Source organism: Ascaphus truei, chromosome 3, assembly GCF_040206685.1.
Source record: "Ascaphus truei isolate aAscTru1 chromosome 3, aAscTru1.hap1, whole genome shotgun sequence".
In the NCBI taxonomy this organism is placed as follows: Eukaryota; Metazoa; Chordata; class Amphibia; order Anura; family Ascaphidae; genus Ascaphus; species Ascaphus truei.
This window is the reverse complement of record NC_134485.1, coordinates 344,636,532-344,642,531: the sequence shown is the minus strand read 5'-3', so window position 1 is coordinate 344,642,531 and position 6,000 is coordinate 344,636,532.

Below are 6,000 nucleotides of genomic sequence, written 5' to 3'. Positions count from 1 at the left end.
CCCACGGTCCACCACATGGCGAATGGAGCGCTCCTTTTTGGGCTTAAAGGAGGCAATTTTCCCTGAATCCTTCTCTGCACAGTCTTTGTCCCTACACACTTGCGAGGCTTCCACTGGGAAGCGAGCAATGGACAATGTCTCTTTCCGCAAAGTCTCTGTTTCACCTGGCAGGGGGTAAAAAGTAGATACCTTACCACTGCGGTCGGTGATTCACGGTGGCCAACAGGTTCTCAGGGACGCTGTCAATTCCCACCTCGGTTGGCTTGGAACCTGTCCCCGGCACTTCTGGGGCAGTCCACTTACTGGCTGGAAACTCGGGAGCGTGGGATCCCAGTCCTGGGACCCTTTGGGTCGGAGCACATGGGCTCACACTCGGTTCAGTTGTGATGACACACGGATGTCCAGCTACGTTCTTCTGCTCAGCATGAACTTTAGTTGGAGCATTTTTCATGGCCACCTCCACCGGAGCCTGTAGGGAGTAAGGAGGTTCCTCACCACTCCGCTTGCTTGCGATGGATTCCTCTTCCTCTGGAACACTGTCAGGTACCATCTGTGCTTCACTGGACACCACGATAGGACTGACTGTTCTCTTCACTTGGACGATAGGCGGTAGATACTGGTCCACTCGCAGCACTGGGCCGCTATCTTCTAAGTAGGACACCTCCGCCAGGACGCGATGCTGAGTGGAGCCATTCGCCCTGGTGGCCATACTTAAGGAGCTACCGTGCTCTGCGGTCACCTTGAGGCTCACACCCAACACCCCTGGGGCAGTCGACTCACCCTTGTCTTTGTTAGGTACTGATCCCAAGCCTGGGACCGATGGTACCATTTGAGTAGGCCGGACGGCCCGTTGTAGGGCCCACGGGCCCACAGCAGAGTCCGCAACATCTAGATACACTTCCTCTAGGGCACACTGGCCCACAGCAGGCTCTGTATCCGCCGAGATAGTTAGTTCGATGACGTCACTAGAGTGGTCCGCCGGCAGGCGCATCACCTCGAACGGTTGGTCGCTGGAATCACCAAAAGAAAATGGGGGTATAGACACCTTACCCTGTGATTCCGGAATTCGTGAGTCTGGGCTCTGTGGTTCCTGCTCTACCACTAGGACATCCCCTTTGAGAGGGTCTGGAACGGTGGGTAGAATGCTCAATTCCTCCAAACGTTCTATGAGATGGGTAGAGTGGTTAGCTATACGGAGGTTAGCTATACGGACCGTCTCCATATTAAAGCAGACCGCTTCTTCCCCGGCGGCTTTTGCAGGCTGCAACAGCACAGGCATCATGTACTGCTCCCCGCAGTCAGCACATCTGTCTCCCCAGTCCAATGTACAAAGGGGACAGTCATATCTGTTACAGACACACCGTATGCACCCGTCCTCACTCACCCTTTCCACCTTGTGTGCTATCAGTCGATTGAATACATCATACTCCATACCACCAAACGTAATAATGTCTTCTTGTAAGCATGGACACAAGAGAACGGACACATCCCCGGCCTTTGCCCGCCAGACTCCAATCGGCAGAGGGGGTATTTCACTGTGCTTGCTCCCCCTGCTGGAATGTAAAGGAGGGGCGATATACTCTCTCAAGGAGTGTGTCTGGTTTTGCACTACGTCACTCAATTGGCGGGGTTGGGGCTTAGGTTTTCCTGCCAATCCCGGACGGTTTTCTGCAAAGTCATTCTGCGCCGCCTTGAGCGCAGAACCACGTGCATGTTGCCATGGCGATTGATCAGCTTAGACTAAAAGATAACCCTCCAGGGGGCACCCAGGCATGAACAACGTAGATGGTGTCTCTGACAGGCATACATCCTCCGGGGAGATCACCTCAAAAAGTTTGACATCCACTGAGCTGTGGGGTCTTGCTCTTCATCTAATAGACACGCGTACGACCACCCGGGAATTTTACGCATATGCTCCCAGACTTTCAGAGCTGATATGTGTGCGGGAAGGCCTCCTATGGCCACCGCACGGCGGGGGCTACAATGTTGCTCCCACGCCCAGACAAAGACCTCACATCCGGACTTTACAAAAATGGTGAGAAAAAAAATAGGACTTGGACAATTTGAAAAAAAAATGGAACAGGGCACCCCAGGTCTATCTCAGCAGCGCCTCCAAATGTAACGGGTATTCCCCCCCCCAATCGCAGATACAATGTGGGTGCAGAGAACATACGGTGTTACCAGGTGTGGTGCTTTACCTGCTTGGTTCACAGGAGGGCTGAGCTTCCGCCACAGAGAACCTGGGGCAATTATGATACTATGAGTAACCACTTACTCGGTGCAGCGCCTCCACCTGCGATGGCTCCCACCAGAGGGGGAGTGGTTCCTCGCAGGACAAATACAATAATCACATACACTAGATGTATAATAACCAATACCTTTACTAACATGCAAGACAACATATCACGTCAATACCATAATAACAGGTGTCCCTCTCTAGAGGAGACACTTACTACTGCGTCGCGCAGGACGCTTCCCCAACACTAGGTGATCCCACCCAGTGTCCATAGAATCCCCACCCAATGTCCCGCACTCTTGCAGAGAGAGAGAATATGGGTTACTGCGCAGTCACTATTAAACTAAGGGCCCGTTGGTGCACTTGTCGATTTAATAGTACCTGCCCGAGCACTCCCGTGCTCGGCTCTCCAACTGGCTTCGCAAAGGATCCGGCGACCGAAGAACACCGGAACCACCTCCAGGACGATCCCACCCGGAGGACTGCAACAGCTGCAATGAAGAACTGCGCCCACTCGCTGCACGGTGACGCCGCGTCCGCGGTGTCCCTATATGGTTCCTTCTGAACTACCGTGACACGCGCTATACTATAGGCCATCACTACAGCACAGCGACCTGTAATGGCTTTGGGGAAAACTCCTAGGGACTACGGGGTAGCCTATCTTAGGCAGGGTTCCCTCCCCCTGCACCTGCACTACCTCCTCCCATACTACCCGAGTCCCCTCTGCCTCACTCTTAACTAACTGTCCCAGCGCCTGCAGCAACGTGCTGTGACCCACTGGGTGTTTGCAGCCAACGTGCTGCACAAACACTGTGCCTGCCTGTCAGACCTCACGGCACTGACAGCCGTGACCCTGACAAGACAGCACACTGACACTAAGGGCAGCGTCCCTATCTTGGGCCGTCCCTTATCAATTACCCCACTAGCCTCTTGGTGAGTTGGGGCCTACCTGGGATGTGAGGGCCTTACTTGGTGCAGGAGCTACACTCTCTCCCTGCACCTTTCCTCCCCTTTCTGTTCCCAGCTCCAACTGCTGAAAGTGACAGGGTCCCTAACCTGAGGGCTGTCCCTGGCAACACTCAATATACTGGGCGACTCAGAGCTAACTTGGGCCTTGGGGGCTGCTGGCCTAGTGCAGGGAGTCACTGACTCCTGCACCCTATCTCCTTCCCTTGGCTGCTCCTGGGTCTCACTGACTGGCGTGGTCCAAGCCAGCGAAATGTATCTTTCTGTTGCTGCTTGGTCATCCTCTAGCCCTATTGGCTCCCTGGTGACATGTGGCTCTGCCCCTATACACCCTGGGGGCTGGCAATCCTGCACTGCGCATGCGCGAGCTATCTGTGGGCCTCCCGCTCCATTGGGCTCCTGCGCATGCGCAACCACACTGACAATGGCGGCGCCCTGCTTCGCTAGCCGCCAGGACCCTAACGACGTGACCGTGGCCTTAGCAACAGCCCGATCTCGTCCCCGGCAACTGGCCACATACCGGAGGAGACGCGCTGCTCCCTGCTCCGGCCCCCACCCTTGGAAACAGCCGTCGGGTCCGTCGCTGGCTCTGGCGGCACCCACGACCGTGCTGCAACAAGGGAGGGGGGTCTCCAGGAGCCACGGGAGCTCCAGGCTACATATATATGACTGAGAGCTGACCTTTGGAGAGACATAGCAGAGGTTCTTGAGTCCCAGGAGAGACTGACCAAAAGAAACCCAGATCTCTGGAGCTGACCGGTCTTGAGCTCTGCACAGCAGAGCTGAATTCAAGACACAGGGAAAACTACTACACCTGAAGCTGAACCAGGAAGTGAGATTTTCCCTCCAAGAAACAGGTAAAGCACACGGGAGAAGGGATACACAAAGCAAGAGCAAAACGGATACGAGCAGATTGTAACAGACAACTTGGATTCCGAATCACTTGAATTCCATTTACACCTGACATCTCCAAAATAATCAACAAAGTCTGGCAAGCTTGAGGAGCTGTACCGTGGTGTGTATGGAGGCTGGATCCCGCGTGTGTCTCTTCTTTGCGGCCGCAACTCAGAGCACCAGGTCCACCTCAGATGACGTCACCGTCCACTGCACCCTCCTCAGCTGGTTCGAGCATGCTGGCAATGCGTGCAATCTAAGCTCCACCCTACGCGCGTTTCGTGACTCCTGACGTCACTTCTTCAGGGGTTTAGGTCCAAAAAATCTTCATTGCTGGTTGATAGACGTTGCAGGCTGTGTGAGGCTGAGAGAAAAAAACGCTAGATCCTTTTCCCCCGATGTCTCACTGACCAGAAGCAAGGAACTTGGAGGTGTTGGTTCCCAGGGGGATTTCCTGTGCGGGGTACCCGACCGGAGGGACGTCATTTCCGGTTGCTCGGACCATGCGGAGAGCAGACAGGAGAGGACTCCATTGCTGATATCGGACGGCAGTACTGGCTTATGAGAGCCTATCTCATACCTGCTTTTAAACCCTGTACCTTTGTGAGAGGGCATTTGACTGATTTTATTGTTCTATAAACTATTTGTTATACTTTAATGCACTAGGTGTGCGCCTGTTTCTTTTCTTTTCTTTTTTCATAGGTATCAACAGGGAGTAGTGACCCCTTTGAAACGGGCTGCCATATATCTGGATGCTTTATTTTGGAACAGGGCTTTGTGTTTTCTGAGGATTTTTAGGTTTTTTATTCACTTTTATATTTTTATTATTACATTTTTACACGTTATGGTTATACGATATTATTTCTAAATATTAAAGTATTAGGTTATTGTTATTGAACATTTTTAATTCATTGTAGAACCCATTACCCTTGGTCAATACTGGTTTTAATTTAATTTACCCACTTATGCTACCCCATTGGATGTATTCATAGTTGGATTACTTAAATCACAGTTTTGTATAGGCTGTATTAGAGGCGCAACTTCGCTTTTTTTGTTTTGTTTTGATATATATATATATATATATATATACATATATATATATATATATATATATATATATATAAAAAAGAGAATGTCAGCACACAGTGAAAAAAGTGTGGCGCATGGGTAAATAGTTAAAGTATGTGAGGATCCCTAGAGATTCAATATACAGTACTGGCACAATACGATGGAGATTATATATATATATATATATATATATATATATATATATATATATATATATATATATATATATATATATATATACAGAGACAGAGACAGAGACAGACAGAGAGAGACAGACTATATATATTGTGAAGAATGGATTTGAGGCACCTGTGGAGAAGGGTTACTCTGGCAGGGTAACACTCCATTTGACTGCTGTCTCCATTTTGTATGAATGTTTGTGTGCCAGAAGAATGAATGATGTGCATTTGCTCCTGGCAGAACAGCCCCCACCTTTGTGCTAGACCCCTTCTCTTGCTTCCCTTTTGCAAGATACGCAGAAATGTTGTTTCAGAACTAAACTGATACAAATAAGAATAAGACGTCTTCTATTGTTGTACAAAAGTATAGCGATAAGATGTACCCTGACATACGTTGTTGTTGTTGTACTAAGTTGTTTTTAAGCAGTTGTTATTAATGTTTAGTGACCTTTAAAATGATAAGTTATAGAAATATATTTTAGCTTGTGTAAGTAATTTTAGGCAATAACATAAGAAGATATATTGTTTCTTTATTAGTAATCCAGCCCCTTATGGGAGAAACGATATGATTATTAAATGGTATAAGAAAGCATACTTTGTGACTACAAAAGATGAGAAATAAATCTCCGTATGGTGCTTCTAATTCCCAGGATGATC